The 21,893-nt window shown below is 39.1% G+C and overlaps 1 pseudogene; it reads left to right on the top strand.

The window, feature by feature from the left end:
- The window catches only part of LOC130921950 (immunoglobulin-like and fibronectin type III domain-containing protein 1), a 76,746-nt pseudogene extending 57,614 nt beyond the window's left edge, over nucleotides 1–19,132 (top strand).
- Nucleotides 19,133–21,893: the final 2,761 nt, after the last annotated feature.

The following is a 21,893-nucleotide window of genomic DNA, read 5'->3' as shown; positions in this document are numbered from 1 at the left end:
AACATTGATTTGTTTGCAACAGAGAAGACTTGACGCGCATCAATTTGCCTGAATTAAAAAAAAAGTCACATCCAAACTGTAAAAATACACTCAAGGTACATTTTTGACCAGTTGATACAGAAAAATAAAATGTAATAAAATCAGTAAATAACACCAAATTCAAATGGATTAGAAACATTTACTCATGAGGACAATATGCCAAAAAATTTGACCGAAAAAACAAAACTGAATAAAAGAAAAAAAAGAGTGTCTTTGGACAGAAGGACAGTTTTTATTTTTGCTGCTCACAGTATTACCTCCTTTGCAATGGTGTGGGGTTATTTTGCAATGAGCATGTTGACAATGCTCACTGGTTTACTGATATAACACTGACAAAGCAGGACGATTGTTGGCAATATTCGGCACGTTTTCGCTGAAAAACAATCAAGCGGCTTATCAATGAGATTGGGGTCTTATGTCTTTAAGTGGCGTCTTAATTGATTTGGCTTCTGGCTGTCCGTTATAATTATTTTTAGACACAGTAAACAGTGGTCTTTCATCATCACCCACTGTATTAAAAGTCAAAGCTAAAAGGCAAACGGCACGAAAAAAGCGCATTCTCGGCGGCCGAGGTAGAACCGTAGGTGAGGGTGGTCGTCGTGACGATCCCAAGCCGAAAATGGCACTTCTCGGGCGGAGACGTGAGAAGCGGAGAAGACAGTGGGTCGCTGCGTGAGTGAGTCCAATTGGAAAACGGCGGCGGTGCACTGCTCTTCATATCTGTTTTCTGTGTGCTGACTCTGCTGAGCGCTCTTGCTTAGTTCAAAAATACTGCGCGCACTCTGAAAATGAGAGCGCCACTGCCACCCGCTGAGTGGATGTGCAAGTACACTTTATTCCAGTACGGCAAAAAAAAAAAAAAAAAAAAAAAAAAAAAAAAAAAAAAAAAAAAGCATGTTCCCTGAAGTCACATGCGCCCCCCCTGGCATCGCCCCACTATTTGAGAAGTACTGGCTTGACACAAGTTTCTTGCAGTGATCCACAGGTATCTTTGCCCGTTCCTCATGGGCAAAGGCTTCCAAAAAAGGCCTCCAGTTCATTAACATTTTTGGGCTTGCGTGCTGCAACTGCCTTCTTCAAGTACCACCAGAAATTTTCAATGGGATTTAAGTCTGGTGATTGCGGTGGCCACTCCAGAATCCACAATCCGCTTCAGTTATTCGCAGTCGGTCGCAGCGACCAACACATGCAGCGATTCAACTCCGGATTTATGTTGAAAAAGTACGAAAGCTGTACCGCACACAAACAGGAAGGATTGTCTCAGAAGTGATTTGTTCGAGGATTCAAGGTAATTATTATATTTTCATTTTTTGACAAGAATTTTCAATGTAAAAAGCTCTTTGTTGTAAGGCTGCCGCCACATTGTCTAACAGACTAGCATCATTCTTCGACATATTTACGTAAATTAAATGCTAACTGCACGTTTTTGTTTTTGTTTTGCTTTAAACCAAGAATCAAGACTGTTTTACGTCCATATCTATAAAGAATTCAGGGATTTAAGCATTTATTCACAAGATTTTTCTCCAGAAAAGCTCTGTTTACATATAGCGGCTGCCCAGTGACTGACAGACTAGCATCGTACTTCGACATATTTATGTAAAATAAATGCTAACTGCACTTTTTTTTTTTTTTTTTTTGCTTTTAACCAAGAATCGAGACTGTTTTACGTCCATATTTACAAAGAATTCAGGAATTTAAGCATTTATTCACAAGAATTTTCAACGAAAAAAAACTTTGTCTGGGATTTCACTTGGTCAGCTTTGACGGCCAAGCCAACATTGTAGGCCCCCTATTAATCGGCTCCTCGCCCCGTGCCTCATCAATATCATTATGAAGTCTATGCCAGAATCTTCCAGCACTTCCTTTGCAACCAAGATGTGGTAGATGTTGAGGTATGCTTAGAATCATTGTCCTATTGGAAGATCCAACCTCACCCAAGTCTCAGCTTTGTAAATAACTGCATGACATTTGCACCCAAGATCTTCTTGCATTGAACTGAATTCATAATACCTTTCACACGCTGAAGATTCCCTGTACCTGAAGAAGCAAAACAACCCCAGATCATGACTGACTCCCCACCGTGCATCACAGTAGATAGGGTGTTCTTTTCTTTATAAGCATCATTCTTTCTCCTCCACACGCACCGTTGATCCATTGGCCAAAAAAGTTCCAGTTTGGTCTCATCACTCCAGAGAACAGGATCCCAAAACCCTTGTGGCTTGTCCAAATGGTTTTTGGCATACTTCTTGTGCTTTGGGGTTAGCAGAGGGGTGCGCCTGGGAGTTCTTGCATGGAAGCCATCATTTTGCAGTGTGCGTCTTACTGTCTAGGATGAAACTTGAATACCTTCCTACGTCATGTCCTGTAGTAGTTCCTTAGCTGTCACCCAAGGATTTTTCTCCACCTTTCACTTCAGGTATCGCACAGTAGTTGCAGACAGTAACCTCTTTTTAGCACGCCCAGGTAACGTTTCCACTTTGCCTTTAGCTTTGAACTTCCGAACTATGCTACCAATTGTATCTCTTGAAATTTTTGGTCCTTTTGCCATCTTTTTATATCCATATCCTTGCTTATGAATTGAATGACCTCCTCTCTGAAGTTTTTTTTTTACCATTCCTTGGACTTCAACATGTTGTAAAGATGTCATAAACTGCCAAGAAGAGCCATGCGTCATAGTCCTTTTAAATCTGCTTAATTGCTGCTCATTAGGCTTCCTTTCACGTTTACAGTTTACATCAGCTGTTTGACAACACCTGATGGAAACCTGTGTTCATAAAGGGATCCTCTATTCTATCTATAAGACAAGTAATTCTTAAAACATAAATGTTAGTATGAGCTATAATAATTTGATATTAAAACCCCTCTTAATGTTTTTGTTTTAATAAAGTTTGTAAAATTATTTTAGGTGCGTTACGTCACTGGCCCCGAATGCCGAAATTCCAGCTTGTCACTCGTTAGCTTTCCCAACATGTCGTCAGTTCTACCCTTCCTATTTGAACCAGATCTGAAAAGTGAAGAGCAGGACAGCACTGTCGGTCGTTCACAAGACGAGCTTCAGGGAAAAATGCGTGCAGCAAATACCTGATAAGATAAAAGTTGGGCAAAACTGGTGATGCGAGAGAGTCTTGTTGGGAACTCCGGTTGGGAGCGAGAGTGCATGCTGTTGGGATTCGGGAACTCCGGTTTTATTAGCAGATATTCAAGGTAAGCATATTGCATTTTCAAACGTTTTCCCAATATAATTATGTAGATTGTTAGCATCCAGAGCTGTCGTGTGCTTTACATACAGTACAGGCCAAAGAGCACACCTTGTGTAATCCATTGTAACGCGTGGTAGCTAGGATACGTGTATAAAAGTACCAGAAAGGGGAGAAGCTTCCACTTATGCACATTTATTCACAAAAAATAATATTTCCACCTTGACCACTCTTCATTCGGGAGCTCAGCAGTACGCAAACACGCATTCCCTGACGAACTCCAACATTGTTGTAAGGTCCACGTCGTCACTGTAGCGTGCCATGGTGCTTTAATTATTTAGTATGATTTGGGGAAAACTCCCACGAAGAATAGTCAACAAAAAAGATAGCAATACTAATCCAAATCCGCGTTTTTTACTCACTCAAAGATCCAGGAATTAGACCGATCCCATGGCAATATCGCAGCCGCGATTAGGCCGTTGATTCCACAAAATAGACTGATCCGAAAAGCTGCTGTGGGACCGACCCTTACTTGACTGAGGATCCAGGAAAAATGTTCGGGCGCCAGTTGTAACGCGTGGTGGGTAGGATACATGCATGCAGGGACCAAAAAGGGGGAGAAGCTTCCACTTATGCACATTTATTCACTAAAAATAATAATTCCACCTTGACCACTCACTTCACTCCCCCTTTTTCCATTTGACTGGAAATTGCATCCAAAAGCTGCACATCGTGGCATTTTACTTCGCGAGTTTAGGCAGCAATAAGCAATTGTTGAACACGAAACATACCAATGACGTCATCACTGCGAGCCCGCAAACCATGGCGCCAACTAACGGTCAAAATATGGACTAAATATTATAAAATATTGCCATTGATTTAACATTTTATGTGTTTCTAACAACATATTTTAGTACAAGAGAACAATTGTGGTTTATTAGAGCCTACATGTATTTAAATCAGAGGATCCTTTTAAGAGTGTTGGACGTGGGGGTTTGAATAATTTTGTCAATGAGGTAATCACAGAAAGGGCATTAATTGGAATATACCCAAAAATATTTTTGTTATTTCAGTTGTATGTGTCTGTTTGCCATGTCATTATTTGATGTTATTTTAGGGGTTGAATAATTTTGAACACAACTGTAATTCGTCAACAGTAAAGCATACTGTAATGAACACATGGAAGTTTGCGACAATCAGTATGTCTCACTAACTTGTCAGTTGACTAATCCTCAGACCCGGGTGTTCACTTCCACGTTGGACTTTCTGACTGTAAAGCCATCATCGGAGAAGACGCGGAACTTGTCTGTAAACTCAGCAGCGAGGACTGTGAGGGTATCTGGTACAAGGACGGAGAAGAAGTAAGAAAATTAATGACTATTTTTTTTAGGTGAATACATTTTGTAACAAGATCGGGTTTGCATCTAGATCAAGTCGAACGAGGGTATGACCATTATAAAAGAAGGAAGCTACCATAAACTGAAACTTCACAAAGTCCCAGAAGAGTTTGCTGGAAAATATAAATTTGAAGCAGATGGACGTAAGACTGAGGCATTGGTTGTCGTTGAAGGTGAGGGCAGAAGCTATATTCAGAAAATGCGTGTCAAAAAGTTCGACTTCCCATAACATCCGTGTGAACATTTTATCTCAGATCCGCCGAGATTTGACCCGGAGGAACTAAAAACCTTTATCACTCCTGTAACGGTGAAAAAGGGTCACAAAGCAACCTTCAAGTTGACCTACATGGGACGCGAGCCGATAAAAGTTCAGTGGTTCCTCGAGGGGGAAGAGCTTTCGGACGAGGCTAATATCAAGCTGGAAACCTCGGATGGCTGCACACGTCTGCTTCTGATCAAGCTGCAGCGCAAGGACAGCGGTGAAGTCAAGTTGAAGCTCAAAAATGAGTTTGGCACAGCCGAGGCCCTAACTGAATTGATTGTTCTAGGTATGTGTAATACAGTACATCCGGTGAAGTCCCCAAAGTTACTGTTTAGAGGATTTGAATTTGGGGAATACACGGCATTTTCAAACATCACTAAATAATTTGCATTTCTAACATTCCCGGACAGATAAACCAACTCCCCCGATGGGCCCTGTGGAGATTGTTGAAGCTTCCTCCTCTGCAATCGAAATCAAGTGGCGCCCACCGAAAGACAGCGGCGGCTGTAAGATAGGCAATTATATCCTGGAGAGGCAACAGATCGGCCGCAACACCTGGAAAAAGGTTGGGCCCATCGGTCCGGTGGCCAAATACCGGGACCCTGATGTGGACCATGGCCGCAGGTACTGCTATCGCATCAGAGTCGAGACTGAAATGGGTACCAGCGAGCTGATGGAAACGGAGGATATTCAAGCTGGTACAAAAGGTAAATACTTAAAATCCTTAATAGGGCTATTTTTGGTCATGAAAAAAAAAAAAAAAAAAAAAAAACCTATATAGACCTGGCATCCAAATCTGTGGACATCACAACAATATAATATTTGGTTTACCAATATGGCCTACACGATTCAAAATGTGATGTCCACATATGTGGACACCAGATCTTAATTAAAATTATATTATTTAATATTTAATCATGACTGTATTTTAAAATATATATATTTTATATAATTTGTGGTTAATAAAGAAAATTATAAAATCAGTGTTAATAAAATGTTAATAAAAACAAATACTATTTTATATACATTTTTTTTTAAAAATCACATGGTTAGCCCTCCAATAACATCAAGTTTTAATCTTTATTATTATTATTTAGGGCTGTCAAAATTATCACGTTAACGGGCAGTAATTAATTTTTTTAAATTAATCACGTAAAAATATTTGACGCATTTAACGCACATGCCCCGCTCAAACAGAATAAAATGACAGCACAGTGTAATGTCCACTTGTTACTTGTGTTTTTCGGTGTTTTGTCGCCCTCTGCTGGCGCTTGGGTGCAACTGATTTTACGGGTTTCAGCACCACATGAGCATTGTGTTATTATTGACATCAACAATGGCGAGATACTAGTTTGTTTTTGATTAAAAATTTTACAATTTTTTTAAAACCGAAAACATTAAGTGGGTTTTAATATAAACTTTCTATAACTTGTACTAACATTTATCTTTTAAGAACTACAAGTCTTTCTATCCATAAATCGCTTTAACAGAATGTTAATATTAATGCCGTCTTGTTGATTTATTGTTATAATAAACAAATACAGTACTTATGTACCGTATGTTGAATATATATATCCGTCTTGTGTCTTATCTTTCCATTCCAACAATAATTTACAGAAAAATATGGCATATTTTATAGATGGTTTGAATTGCGATTAATTATGATTAATTAATTTTTAAGCTGTAATTAACTCGATTAAAATTTTTAACTGTTTGACAGCCCTATTATTTTTTTTTTTTTTTTCGAAGTATTTAACTTATCCCTGCCATTGACCACAATAGGCGTACAGTTCATCTAAACTAGGAAAACTGGCAGTGAATGCACACGTTTCATTTTTTTTTTTTTTTCCTTTAATCACATACATATATACCGCATTTTCCTTTAGTTTCCTCAGAAGCCGACAGTGCGCCTTACACCAGAGGTTGCGCTAGACATTTTCGTTGTCTGTCATTTTGACTGACAGGGTCAAACAAATCCGGTCATAGTCTATTTTTACCCGTCACTTAAATTTTTAAAATGATAGTGATGACATATTCAATAGTATTTAGTATTCATTCATTTTTAATTAATATTGTAACGCTTGCTTGGCAGCGAAAAATTAGACACGGAAGTCGTGGTATTTTTCTCCCTTTTTACTCTGCTTACCGCCAACAACTCTGCCCCCAAAGAAAAAGAGGCAACGATATAGACCCCAATCACTAACGTCACACAATGATCTTAATTGTGGTTGTCAGCCCAAAATCTTCTAAATATATATTAAATGCATCCTACCAGATATAAAAAGACTACTACATAGTCTGTGGTGATCGTTTGGTGCCCAGATTTCTTGTCGAATTACAGCAGTCCATCTCGCTCTCATCTTCGGGTCTCTCAGAATACGGTAGAACTTCAAGTCTCTCCGTCTATCTTCTCTGTTATAGCAACCAACCGCCACACACGCCTTCACCATTTTGATTATTAATATTAACGAGCAGAAAAACACGGCGTAATAGGAGGCATGTATGTAGCGGTAATGTGTAAACATGACGAGCTGACACACAATATGGCGGCCCCGGTCAGGGGGGCGGAGTTGTGACGTCATGTGATTGGGGTCTATACACAGGCGGCAATCTTGTCCATCAATTGGATGACGCGCTGGCACACCAGGTGCACCAATAAGAACCTCGCGTTGATGTGTCAATCACGGTGCCGCCGCCAGACCCCGGTGACGCTACAATATTCTGACAGAAGAGCCAACGACGTCATGCATTAAGAGAGAAAATAGCTAATTAATATGCTAACTCGCCACCCTGTGGTCTCACTGGTCTGGGGTGTGAATTGCAACCTGTCAAAATGACGGACGGACTTCAGTTTTTTCCGTCACCGTTTTCGACGTCAACGACGGAAAATATCCGGTTAACGCGACCCCTGCCTTACACTACCGTTTAAAAGTTGTACCGTAGTGTGAGTGTATATATGAACCAATATTGGTCGATCATGGCATGACATTCACCTTAGCACAGCTTCATCTAGTGGAATGATAACACAACCCCAAACACCACTACTACTAGGCCGTATACAGTGGGGCAAATAAGTATTTAGTCAACCACTAATTGTGCAAGTTCTGCCACTTGAAAATATTAGAGAGGCCTGTAATTGTCAACATGGGTAAACCTCAACCATGAGAGACAGAGTGTGGGAAAAAAACCCAGAAAATCCCATTGTTTGATTTTTAAAGAATTTATTTGCAAATCATGGTGGAAAATAAGTATTCTAAGTAAATCTTGCTTGTTTGTAGGTGACCAAATACTTATTTTCCACTAATTTGGAAATAAATTATTTAAAAATCAAACAATGTGACTTTCTGTTTTCTTTTTCTCCACATTCTGTCTCTCATGGTTGAGGTTTACCCACGTTGACAATAACAGTCCTCTCTAATGTTTCAAGTAGGAGAACTTGCATAATTGGTGGTTGACTACTTATTTGCCCCAGTGTATATATATTATATATATTAACCTTCAAAAAAATGAAATGGGGAAATTATTTACTGTTCACTCTTTAGTTGCCATTGACGGTGCTAGACGTCCGATTCGAAATGAATCGGACGTCTAGCACCGTCAATGGCAGCCAGTGAGTTACACTTCACACACACTTCAAAGGATAATAATTTAGTTTGTACATGCTCCCTGAATCGTCTAGAAATTGACACTGTCTCATCTTCCATTTTCTGTGTACCCCGATTGATTGTGTACCCAGCATACCCTGGACCCCCATCAACACCAAAAGTTGTCACAGCTTTCAAGGACTGTATCACCCTCTCCTGGTCTCCTCCTGCTAACACGGGAGGTACAAACATTATCGGATACAACCTTGAAAAGCGCAAAAAAGGAAGCAATCTGTGGGGTCAAGTCAACCCGCCGGAAGAACTGATCAGAGGTTATTTCATATGTCCTTCAGCATTGTTAAATGTTGATGCCATTTTTAAATCATAGTTTTTACACTCCCACAGCTAAAACATACGCGGTGAAAGATGTGGTAGAGGGGATGGAGTACGAATTCCGTGTGTCGGCTGTTAATAACTCTGGAGCTGGTGAATTCAGCACACCTTCGGACTTTGTCTTTGCCAGAGATCCTAAAAGTAGGTGCTGACTTAGAAATTTAAGGTCATGTTATTACAGTGGGGCAAATAAGTATTTAGTCAACCACTAATAGTGCAAGTTCTCCCATTTGAAAATATTAGTGAGGCCTGTAATTGTCAACATGAGTAAACCTCAACCATGAGAGACAGAATGTGGAAAAAAAACAGAAAATCACATTGTTTGATTTTTAAAGAATTTATTTGCAAAACACGGTGGAAAATAAGTATTTGGTCAATACCAAAAGTTCATCTGTTGTATACCCTTTGTTGGCAATACCGGAGGCCAAAGGTTTTCTGTAACTCTTCAAAAGCTTTTCCCACACTGTTGCTGGTATTTTGGCCCATTCCTCCATGCAGATCTCCTCTAGAACAGTGATGGTTTGGGGCTGTCGTTGGGCAACAAGGACTTTCAACTCCCTCCACAGATTTTCTATGGGGTTGAGATCTGGAGACTGGCGAGGCCACTCCAGGACCTTGAAATGCTTCTTACAAAGTCACTCCTTTGTTGCCCTGGCTGTTTGTTTGGGATCATTATCACGCTGAAAGACCCAGCCACGTCTCATCTTCAATGCCCTTGCTGATGGAAGGAGATTTTCACTCAAAATCTCTGGATACATGGCCCCATTCATTCTTTCCTTTACACAGATCAGTCGTCCTGGTCCCTTTGCAGAAAAACAGCCCCAAAGCATGATGTTTCCACCCACATGCTTCACAGTAGGTATGGTGTTCTTCGGATGCAATGCAGTATTCTTTCTCCTTCAAACACGAGAACCTGTGTTTCTACCAGAAAGTTTTATTTTGGTTTCATCTGACCATAACACATTCTTCCAGTCCTCTTCTGGATCATCCAAATGCTCTTTAGCGAACCGCAGACGGGCCTGGACGTGTACTTTCTTCAGCAGGGGGACACGTCTGGCAGTGCAGGATTTGAGTCCCTGGCTCAATTGTGTTACTGATAGTAGCCTTTGTTACTGTGGTCCCAGAGTCTGGGATTTTTGCTCACGGTTCTTGTTATCATTTTGACGCCACGGGGTGAGATCTTCCATGGAGCCCCATCAAGGGAGATTATCAGTGGTCTTGTATGTCTTCCATTTTCTGATAAATGCTCCCACAGTTGATTTCTTTACACCAAGTGTTTTACCTATTGCAGATTCAGTCTTCCCAGCCTGGTGCAGGTTTACAATTTTGTCTCTGGTGTCCTTCGACAGCTCTTTGGTCTTGGCCATAGTGGAGTTTGGATTGTGACTGACTGAGTTTGTGGACAGGTGTTTTTTATACCAATAATGAGTTAAAACAGGTGCCAATAATACAGGTAACGAGTGGAGCCACGTTAGACGAAGTTAGACCTCTCTGACAGCCAGAAATCTTGCTTGTTTGTAGGTGACCAAATACTTCTTTTCCACTCAAATTTGGAAATAAATTCTTTAAAAATCAAGCGATGTGATTTTTTTCCCCATGTTATTTCTCTCATGGTTGAGGTTTACCCATGTTGACAATTACAGGCCTCTCTAATCTTTTCAAGTAGGAGAACTTGCACAACTGGTGGTTGTCAAAATACTTATTTGACCCACTGTAAGTTAATCCTGAAAACTGCAGCCTTCACTATGAATCCTACTTTGCAGAGCCTCCTGGAAAAGTCATCGATTTAAAGGTGACCGACTCTAGCTACACGACCCTATGCTTGTCTTGGATGAAACCTAAAGAAATTAAAGGGGTCGAGGATGAAGCTAAGGGATACTTCGTGGAGATCCGACCTGCAGAAAACACAGAGTGGAATCGTTGCAGTACCACCTTAGTAACCACAAATTTCTACACGGTGAAAAACATGAAGTCAATGGGCATGTACTGGGTGAGAGTGATTGCTATCAATGATGGCGGAGAAGGAGAACCAAAGGAACTAGATAACTTCGTCCTTGCGATGCCGCCTCCCGGTGAATACTTATTTTTACTCTTCTCAAGATTGCCCTGCTTCACTGAACAAGGAAAGTGGCTTTTATTGTGAAAATGACAGTCTTTAAAATAGAATCAATTTTTCTTTACTTAGTGAGACCACGCTTCACTGACACAAAAATCAAGAGCTTCATGGTGGTGCGAGCTGGAAATTCAGCCCGACTTACAATGAATTTTGAGGTAATTGTCTTGAGAAATAAGAGCCACTTAGAGAAAATGGTTCATTTAAAGCAAGGGGTGCTATCGGTGTTATGGGCACCCCTGATTTAAAGTGATCTGTTGGTCAAAGGGATGTCCCAATCAGTGTTGTCACAGAAATTAATTTAATTACTGATTACGCCTCAAAAAAGTAATCTAGTTACTTTACTCATTGCTTTATTATCAAAGTAGCTAAGATACTTTAAGTAATTTATCGGTTATTTTTTACCTATTTGTTTCGCTTTGCCTCAACAATAGGCGGAGTTTGACTTTTGGGCAGGGGGGGCACAACATGTTGATGACCCCGAAATGCAGTGTCAGCAATAAAATCTCAAGAATATTTATTAATAATAAGTTGTATGAGTGTTTAATGAGTTTAATGAGTGTTTTTTGTTTGCAATCATTCTTGAGCGGAATTCCAAATGAGGCTGATTAGGCGTTGCTTTTCACCAAGATCATCATCCGGTGAATATGGTACGCCCGCCGGTGTCATGCCAATGTAGTTACCCCAGTCAAAAATTGTATCTCCTGGGCGGAACCATATGGAGGTAGATTTGTGTCTATTACTGTTATTCAAAGACACTCAAAAAAAGTCGTTTGAATCCCCCCCAAAAATGTGTTTGAATGCAAAAATAAATTTTAAACGCAAAAAAAAAATAAATAAATAAAATAAAAAGTTTTTAAATGCATGTGACAGCATTTTGTCTTTGATTTTTTTTTTTTTTTGTTTGTTTGTTTGAAGTAATGTTGATTTGTGTTTGGGCCAATTTTTGGCTAGGACATTTTTGTATTTATTATTCAGTCAAGCAATCCTCTTTGTGTTTGGGCTGTATTATGGAAACGACTTTTGTGTCTAAATCATTCAATCCCCCCCAAAAAAGTTGCTTCAATCAAAAAAAAATCAATCAAAGAAAAAAATCTTTTGAAAAATAAAATTGCCCTCCCCTAATTTTTTTTTGTTTTGCAAATTATATGCAAAGCAAATGACCGTCTAAGTTGCTAGTCACATGATCTGTTCGAAAAATAATTTTGACCCATTATAAAAATATATATTTTTTGTTCATTTCATTCATTTTTGTTGCAGTTTTATTGCTTTACAACTTTTATATACATAGGAAAGTTAATTACATGCAATAACACTTTTCAACCACCGGGGGGGACCTGGACCCCCTGCCCCCCCCCTAAAATCCGCTTATGGCCTCAACAGAAAAATGTCATCGCGTGTGATCTACTTTCCAATGATTTAATTTAAAGGGGAAGATCAGAATCAGGCTTAATCGGGGTAGTTAGTGGGGGTTTAATAAGTCAATGGAGTTGATTTCAACAAATTCCACACAATTTGTTTTTAATTTGTTAGTTTCAGGGCTCTGGAGTGGCTAAGCTAGCGCGAGACAATGTTGGTTGAAACCAACTCCAACGACAAATCAAACTCAAAGATTAAGCCTAATGTCAAAAATTCTGAACTTCCCATTTAAAATAAAGACGTAGCCAGTTAAATATTGTCTATAAAAGTTGTAAAGCAATAAAACAAACAACAAAAATGAAGAATCCTGCAAAGTATTTAATAATAGGTCAAAATTATTTACGTACAGATCATTTGACTAGCACCTTAGAGACAGTCCTTTGCTTTGCTTAGAATTTCTTTAAACCAAAGCCTTGAAAAGCATCAACAGCAACTGAGCTTGAACTAAGGATTGAACACGAAGTTTCAAGATGTAAAAAATACTCGCTGACTTGGCGAGGACGAGCGGGAGCAATGACTACCCGCCGTCACAACGGCGAAGCTATGAAACGGCCGTGCATTTAGTAGCGCCAACTTATCGCTGGAACCCTCCAGAATGAAGGAAAAATATGTTCATTTATAGATGCACACATCATCAACATTCCCTCGCACATCTCAACAAGCGGCTGCACTCGGCTCAAATGTGCACCCGCGCTCCTCACGCCTCTCTCAGTCCCAAAACAGGAAGTAACTATGAACGGTTACCATGGAAACGAACACGTTGTAGGAACCTTTCCAACATTTTCTATTCAAAATGCTCTTCGTACATGACAACAATATTCTTAATATTACATACATTATGAGGCAATAAAAATAGTAACTTTAATCAGATCACTGGTTTGGAAAAATGAACACATTAGTTAGAATGCTCGTTACTGAAAGAAAGTAATCATATTACTTAGTAACACTGGTCCTGATCACAACTTTTTGGACCCTTGTCCGAGTCACCTGATATTGAGGTTCTACCAAAATTGAGTCTTGATCCGATACCTCGGCAATGGAGACAAAAAAAAAAAAAAAACACACAAAATTAAAATAATTTTATACTGCGTAGATTTTCACTCTTGTGCGATTCTATCCGAGCGTTAGCTTCTTGCAACAGCTACCATAACATTCTACATTTTCCGCCTGTATTGTATAAAACAACATCCTCATACATCTGAATTATTTTATAGCTTTGTAGCCCTTAAAAATAAAAAATAAAATAAACCTGAACTTTTTTACCCGATTTTGATCCTCTTAAAATTTTGCCATCGGGCCTGATTTGTCATCACGTCATTACATCTCATCTCGAGTTAGTCATTTTGTTTTTGTATGCTCTACAGGCCTCCCCTTGGCCTGAGGTGACGTGGCTAAAAGACGATGTGCCAGTTAGTAAAAAAGTGACAATTAGCAATGCAGAATGCACATCGCAGCTCCTGCTTCCTTCTGCCGAGCGCTCGGACTCTGGTGTCTACACCATTGTTGTCAAGAACATTGTGGGACAAGAAACATTCAGTATTGAAATAAGAGTCACAGGTGAGTGTTGTGCCGGACTCAGACTACAAAATTTCAACACGATTTTTTCGCGGAGAAATGTGGACTGTCGTGGCAGATGTGTTGATGTGGGGGGTCCCGACGCCTCGTGTAGAGTGGCATACTCACCAACTGCCAATTGGGCCTCTCGGACACTAACAAGGAAAATGTAAAAATATCATCCATTACTACATGGAATACTGTGAAAAAAAAAAATCATTTTCTTGTGACTTTTTTTTTGTCTGTTTGTTTTAAAAAGTTGCCGAGACTAAACATTGGTGGAGAGGTGGTATTCGAGGTCCTTCATTCAACTAATGTAAATCAACCTATTTTCATTATTGGACATTTATAATGAAGTTTGAATGTAAATGTACAGTGATCCCTCGTTATACACGGTTAATGGGGACCAGAACCCGCCGCGATAAGTTAAAAACCACGAAGTAGTGACCCCACCCTCAAAAAAAACTTTTTTGTTGTTGTTGTTTTTTGTGTGTGTTCAATATATTTATTCAGATTTAGCATTGGAAAGATACCTATAAGACATGTTTTTTTCACTTTTTTTCCAAAGTATAATTAAAGAAAAAACTTTTATGTATATTTATATTTTGATAAATGGTTTTAAAGCACTTCAAATGTAAAAATTATAAGTTTTAAACACGCTACCGTCACACCAAATTACTTTTTAACAAGTATAAAAATGCTTGTCTTTATTAAATGCTTCATTGAGTGAGTCCACTCAACTCCACTCGAAACAACTCCTCTCTTACACACAATGAGTTGCCACAGCAACTGTTTAACAAGTTAAACGATGATTGACGAATACGACGCTTCGATGCTGAGGCTTTCAGGGATCTGTGGCAAGATCAAACAGACGATGTCGGTCAATCATCGTTAAATTTAATAAGCGACTCCAGTGCATTGCCTGAAAAACCAAGAGCAGGGAGAGGGAAGGAGGGAGGGAGGGAGGTTGGGAGCGAGACTCGCGATCGGCTCGGGACAACTCATTCATTTTTTAAATGAAAAAAAATCTGCGATGGACTGAGGGCGCGAAGTTTGAAGCGCGAAGTAGCGAGGAATCACTGTACAGTCCCTGACAAAAGTCTTGTCCCTTATCCATTTTGTAGAAACAATTGCTAATAACCTGACTTTTAATTATTCAATTGGTTTCAGAAATGGCTCATATGAAAGCTAAGACCCTCCAAAATTATGTTGAATGTACAAAAATATATTTGTTTCACTGAAAAAAGATTTATCATTTAATGAAGACATAAAGGTCAAATTTTGGCAAGACAAAGGTTTTGTCGCCTACAGAAAGTAGTGTGAAAAATGAACAAAAAATGTATTTCAAATACAAAAAATATGTTACATAACATAAGCAAATTAAGTAGTGGTGCTGTGAGATCCAAATGTAATATTTTGTATGACTTCCATGGGCTTCAAGGGCTGCATCCATGCGGTTCGGCAAGGATTCATACAGTTTATTGATGAAGTCATCAGGAACATCAAAGAAAGCAGTCTTGCATGCCTCCCAGAGTTTATCAACATTCTTGGGTTTCGTCTTCCATGGTTCCTCTTTCATCCTACGCATGTCTGGTGACTGGGCTGGCCAGTCTTGGAGGATCTTGATCTTCTTTGCATTGAGGAACTTTGAGGTAGAGATTGAAGTATGCGATGGAGCACCATCCTGCTGCAGAATTTGTCCCTTTTTATGGTTAGGAATGTATGAGGCAGCTAAGATTTATTGATATTTCAGACTATATATGTTACTTCACTGTTTTGTGGCAAAAGGTGGATTTTTCAGATGAATCGTCCATTGAATTACACCACAGTCGACGCAAATATTGCAGGAGACCTACTGGAGCCCGCACGGATCTGAGATTCACTCAGAAAACAGTGAAGTTTGGTGGTGGCAAAAGCATGGTCTGCGGTTACATTCAGTATGGGGGTGTGCGAGAGATCTGCAGGGTGCAAGGCAACATAAATAGTCTGAAATATCAACAAATCTTAGCTGCCTCTTACATTCCTAACCATAAAAAGGGACACATTCTGCAGCAGGATGGTGCTCCATCACATACTTCAATCTCTACTTCAAAGTTTCCCAAGGCAAAGAAGATCAAGATCCTCCAGGACTGGCCAGCCCAGTCACCAGACATGGGTAGGATGATAGAGGAAGCATGGAAGACAAAATCCAAGAATGTTGATGAACTCTGGGAGGCAAGCAAGACTACTTTCTTTGATGTTCCTGATGACTTGTACGAATCCTTGCCGAACCGCACGGATGTAGTCCTTCAAGCCCATGGAAGTCATACAAAACATTAAATTTGGATCTCACAGCACCACTACTTAATTCGCTTATGTTATGTAACATATTTTGTATTTGAAGTATATTTTTTTATCAGTTTTCACACTACTTTCTGTCGGCGACAAAACTTTTGTCTTGCCAAAATTTGACCATTATGTCTTCATTACATTATAAATCTTTTTTCAGTGAAACAAATATATTTTTGTAATTTCAATAATTTGGGAGACTCTTAGCTTTCATATGAGCCATTTCTGAAACCAATTGAATCATTTAAAGTCAGGTTATTAGCAATTGTTTCTACAAAATGGATAAGCAACACGACTTTTGTCAGACTGTATTTCAAAACAATACTTCAATAAATTATTCAGTAATAAATAAGAAAAAATGTGGTTGTACCCCGTATTGCATCACTCCAGTGCTTGCCTTTAGCCTCAAACTTAGAAGTTCCGTTTCCCATTTTCTTCAGGTAGACCAGAACCTTCATGTATGACTCCCGACAATGGTTTGCCTGATGCCTTGGACCGTTTTGGAAAAAAGCGCGATTACAAAAAGTCCAATAAGAATTTATAAATGAAGTCACAATCTCAAAGGCCAATGACAAAAATAAGAAGTGAGAATTTATCATGGGCAAACTGCATGTACACACTGGATTTGTTCCAATTGAATAGCTTAACCTTGTTGGTTTATAATAGAGCGTGATTAATGAAGAAAAATTACAAGCTAAAACCCAACAGACGGCTATATCAGCACAACAAACCTAATATACTTTGTAAAAAAAAAAAAAAAAAAAAAAAAAAACACAAGAGAGGACTAAAAAATAACTAAGAATTACTAATGCTTGTAAAATAATCATAGTCCTTTTTACCCGCATACATTACAACCCTGCTGACGGATTTCCATCACTAAGAAAGAACTTTAATCCATGTTCCCGTCTACAGTAGTGCACAATTTAAATTTACCCCATGACAACCATTTTCAGGTGACAATCAAGTGACAGGTGACAATTTCAGGTTGTGCAAAACAAATAACTAAGTGTCGATACTTTTGCAATACAACATTTCAGTATCAATGCCTGTATTTTCAACATTATTAAAATAATATTTTTTTGTTCCCTCACATTTCTAGATGAGCCAAAATCTCCAGGTCCGGTGGAAATTGAAGAAAATGTGCCCGGCACAGTGACAATTTCATGGGAGGCTTCCCCAGATGAGAAACGTGATGACAGGTTGCATTACATGGTGATGAAGAGAGACTCCAGCAAGCGAACATGGAACACCGTGGCGGATCACATCTTTAACAATAAGTTCACAGCCTGCAACATCATGCCGGGCAGAGAGTACCAATTCCGTGTCTACGCAAAGAATGACATGGGCTCTTCTAAACCCTCCGAATCGCCAAAATGGCTGGTATCAAACAAGAAAGGTAGGTATCAAACTAACAGGTTTTACTGCAACGAAAAGGAGATAATTCAGATACCCAATTTTCTTCAGAGAAGTTCACAGTGAACATGCCGAAATCCAAGACATGTGATCTCCAGTGCCCTCCAAAGTTCCTCGTGCCTCTGAAAATGCATACCGCTCCCCAAGGATACGAATGCTACATGAGTTGCGCGTTAAAGGGAGACCCGACGCCACACGTCACATGGCTTCGCAACAACATTAGCCTGAATACCAACACCAACTACTACATCTCCAATACATGCGGCGTCTGCTCTCTGCTCATACTGAGGGTCGGCGCCAAGGACACCGGAGAGTACAAGGTGGTAGCAGAAAACCCCATTGGGAGAGCAGAGTGCTCCACCAAGTTGACGGTTAGGGGTGAGTCCTTACCAATCGATGTCTGTACAGTATACAGTATAGCTTTGTTGAGTAAAAAGCTTTACAGAATTGTTCTTTTTTTCTATTCCAGAATAACGAAAGAACACAAAAGACAGAGGACTTCAAATCAAAGCTGCCATTCGCATGATATTGTTTCTGCTGATCTGCATTATTGAAACAGCTTGTTGCTCTTTGACAAATCCTTGTGGTTTTCCCATAAAGGGGAAATTCAGAATTTTTGACAAAAGGCTCAATCTTCAAGTTAGCGAGTGTTTAATTAGTCGGTGGAGTTGATTTCAACAAATTCCGTGCAGTTGGTTAGTTATTACCGTATTTTTCGGACTACAAGTCGCACCTGAGTATAAGTCGCACAAGCCATAAAATGCCCAACGAAGAGAAAAAAAACATATATAAGTCGAACCGGAGTATAAGTCGCATTTTGGGGGACATTTACTTGTTAAATAAATCTGTCATCTTGAAAGGCAATTTAATATAAAAATTAGGGCTGTCCAAATTATCGCGTTAACGGGTGGTAATTAATTTTTTAAATTAATCACGTTAAAATATTTGACGCAATTAACACACATGCCCCGTTCAGACAGATTTAAATGACAGTACAGTGAAATGCCCACATGTTGTGTTTTATGGAGTTTTGCCGCCCTCTGCTGGTGCTTGGGTGCGACTGATTTTATAGGCTTCAGCACCCATGAGCATTGTGCAAGTAATTATTGACATCAACAATGGCGGGCAACTAGTTTATTTTTTGATTGAAATTTTTACAAATTACATTAAAACGAAAACATTAAGAGGGGTTTTAATATAAAATTTCTATAATTTGTACTAACATTTATCTTTTAAGAACTACAAGTCTTTCTATCCATGGATCGCGTTTACAGAATGTTGTTAATACCATCTTGTTGATTTGTTTTTATATTAAACAAATACAGTCCCTATGTACCGTATGTTGAATTTATATATCCATCTTATGTCTTGTCTTTCCATTCCAACAATTTACAGAAAAATATGGCATATTTTATAGATGGTTTGAATTGCGGTTAATTACGTTTAATTAATTTTTAAGCTGTAATTAACTCGATTAAAAATTTTAATCGTTTGACAGCCCCAATAAAAATACGATAGAGAACAACATGCTGAATAAGTGTACAGTGCATGAACAATGAAAGGCGAATATACTGTCCTCACCACGACGCTACGGCTCGGTCCAGTCTATACGGTGAGCTAAACTCCCAAATGACGATGCTGGACGTCCGTATAATTTGCAAAATCAATTTCGTCCTCGATACCAAACAGGTTCGCATCAACGTAAATAAATGATAATTAGGTGCTATTACAGCAATGCCACAAACGGTTAGCATGCGTTCGCTAGCATTAGCATATCGTTCAAACAACCACACAACTGGCTTTAAGTGTCCGATCGCGGGCGGAAAACACACAACAACAGAAAAGATGGTACACACAGGCGTTGCCTCTGTAGAGATATTTTACAAGCATAAGCAATGAACGTAGGTTCGCAGCCGTGTTTCTCTCTCGCTAACTCGCCCACTCACTCAAGCTGCGTAGCTGTCCGTCTTCTTCTGGCGTGTGAGCGGTCTTCTTCACGTAAACAACTGCGAGTGTACCCTCACGTGGCTGTGAAAGCGCTACAAACTAGTAGCATGCATTTCAATATAAAAAAGTCAATAATACAATTGAACACACATTGCCAAAGACAGAACATAAACGTGGCTATAGCTATTAAGAGTTAGTCAGGTAACTATAGCATAAAGAACATGCTAACAAGTTTACCAAACCATCAGTGTCACTCCAAAACACCAAAATAACATGTGAAATGATATGTAATGTGTTAATAATTTCAAAAATAAGTCACACCCCCAGCCAAACTATGAAAAAAAAATGTGACTTATAGTCCGAAAAATACGGTAGTTAGTTTCAGGGCACCAGAATGGCTAAGCTAGCGCGAGTCAATGGTGCCTGCTTAGCATACCAACAAAAAAAAACCATATGTACACATGAGAATCACAGATGACCCCATGCAATCAATAGTGTTGGCTAGGCCTGTCGCGATAACAAATTTTAGTCAGCGATATATTGTCTCATAATTATTGCCAATGTGCGATATTATTGCCTGTTCTTCTTTTTTCAACCTATTCAACCACGAATACAGTGACAATATGTCCTAATAAATCACTGGAAAAAAAAACAACAAAAAAAACACGATGCATAATGAGTCATTTTAAAGCTAGTTAGTTAGGTGCCAAATATAAAATAGGTGTGAAACCCAATGTCATTTTTGTTGTCTACCACTTAAAGCCCATTAAAAGTGGTAATTTTATCCAAAATGACTGTCATCTTGTCCTGCAAAGTGTGCATGCAACAAATTTGAAGCCAAATTATTATCATTTATTACATCATATTATCATTGCCAATCAGATTTTTCATAATGGGTGTCATTTTAAATTTATTCTTAGTATAGAATCTGAAGTATATGCGATTGCATCCAGAAAACTGAAACAGAAAACCTGCTTTTATTTCGAAATGTCCCCCGGAAGTACATTTGCTAAGCCACTAGCCGTAAGCTTTACACTTAGTAATAAGAAACAAAAACAAAGTAGACTTCGCTTTGGTGATCCATGTGGTATCAGTAATAGATTTTTTTTTTTCTTTTGTTCGCATCACTTGCAAATTCTTCCAGCAAGTTTTCATGTTTAAAGTGTCACCTTCTACCCGCAATTTTGCATTGTGGAGAAGACTGCCAATGTTTTATAGCAGGCTAAAGTGGTTAGTACATTGCCTTTTTTCCATTAGCCTCAACGTAGCAATGCTAACGTTTTACAATGTTTAACATAGAAGGGTTTCTTTATTTTGTATGTCTGAACTTTAATTCTACGGCGTGGCGTGTCTATGGTCATTAAACATCTGTGAAAGCTACTGGGAGTCTCATATGCAATCAACATGCACGTGTGCCGAGTAAACGCAGCACAAGCACACACAAATGTATGTACGCAATCACGCGGCGATAAATCGCAGCCGGGAAAATTACCACCCTCATTTTTATTTACCGTGAAATAATTTGACTTATTGCATATCACGACAGGCTTAGTGTTGGCTAAGTTTTCAGGATAAAGTTATTAAAACTTACCATTGCATGTCAGTAATTGTAGTATGAACGCCAACATTCTTAATCCAGCAGCTCTGCAGGGAACAGGCTGTCTAGGTAAGCAGGGCGGAGTGATATCACATAGGTTTTTTCACTACTGATTTTTTTTTTTTTTGGGGTGGGAACAAAAAGGACTCCCCAGCAAACTGAGCACGAGTGGATGAAGCACCGCTCTCTATTGTGGTCGCATTATGATTCTAAAAAAAAAACAATAGTCCTGCAGAATTAAATTAAATGAAATGCGGCAGTTTGGTGTGACAATGTTTTGGCCGCATGGGTTGTTCGAACAATGATCTACATTTTGATTTTAGTTGACTATGTTAGATCTGTTAATATCATCTTTTATTGGCATGCTAAGCAGGCACCACTGGCTCGCGCTAGTTTAGCCACTCTGGAGCCCTGAAAAAAATAATTAACTGACAAACTGCACGGAACTTGTTTAAATCAACTCCCTCCAACTAATTTAACCACAGCTAAATCGAAGATTAAGCCTAACGTAAAAAATTCTGAACTTTCCCTTTAACCCTTTAATCATCTCAAATACCGTATTGGCCCGAATATAAGACCGTGTTTTTTTTGCACTGAAATAAGACTGAAAAAGTGGGGGTCGTCTTATATTCGCGGTCTAGACGTTATAC

The sequence above is a fragment of the Corythoichthys intestinalis genome, chromosome 9 (genome assembly GCF_030265065.1).
Source record: "Corythoichthys intestinalis isolate RoL2023-P3 chromosome 9, ASM3026506v1, whole genome shotgun sequence".
Lineage (NCBI taxonomy): Eukaryota > Metazoa > Chordata > Actinopteri > Syngnathiformes > Syngnathidae > Corythoichthys > Corythoichthys intestinalis.
The sequence above is the reverse complement of the archived record's forward strand: the minus strand, read 5'-3'. Positions and strand labels throughout refer to the sequence as shown.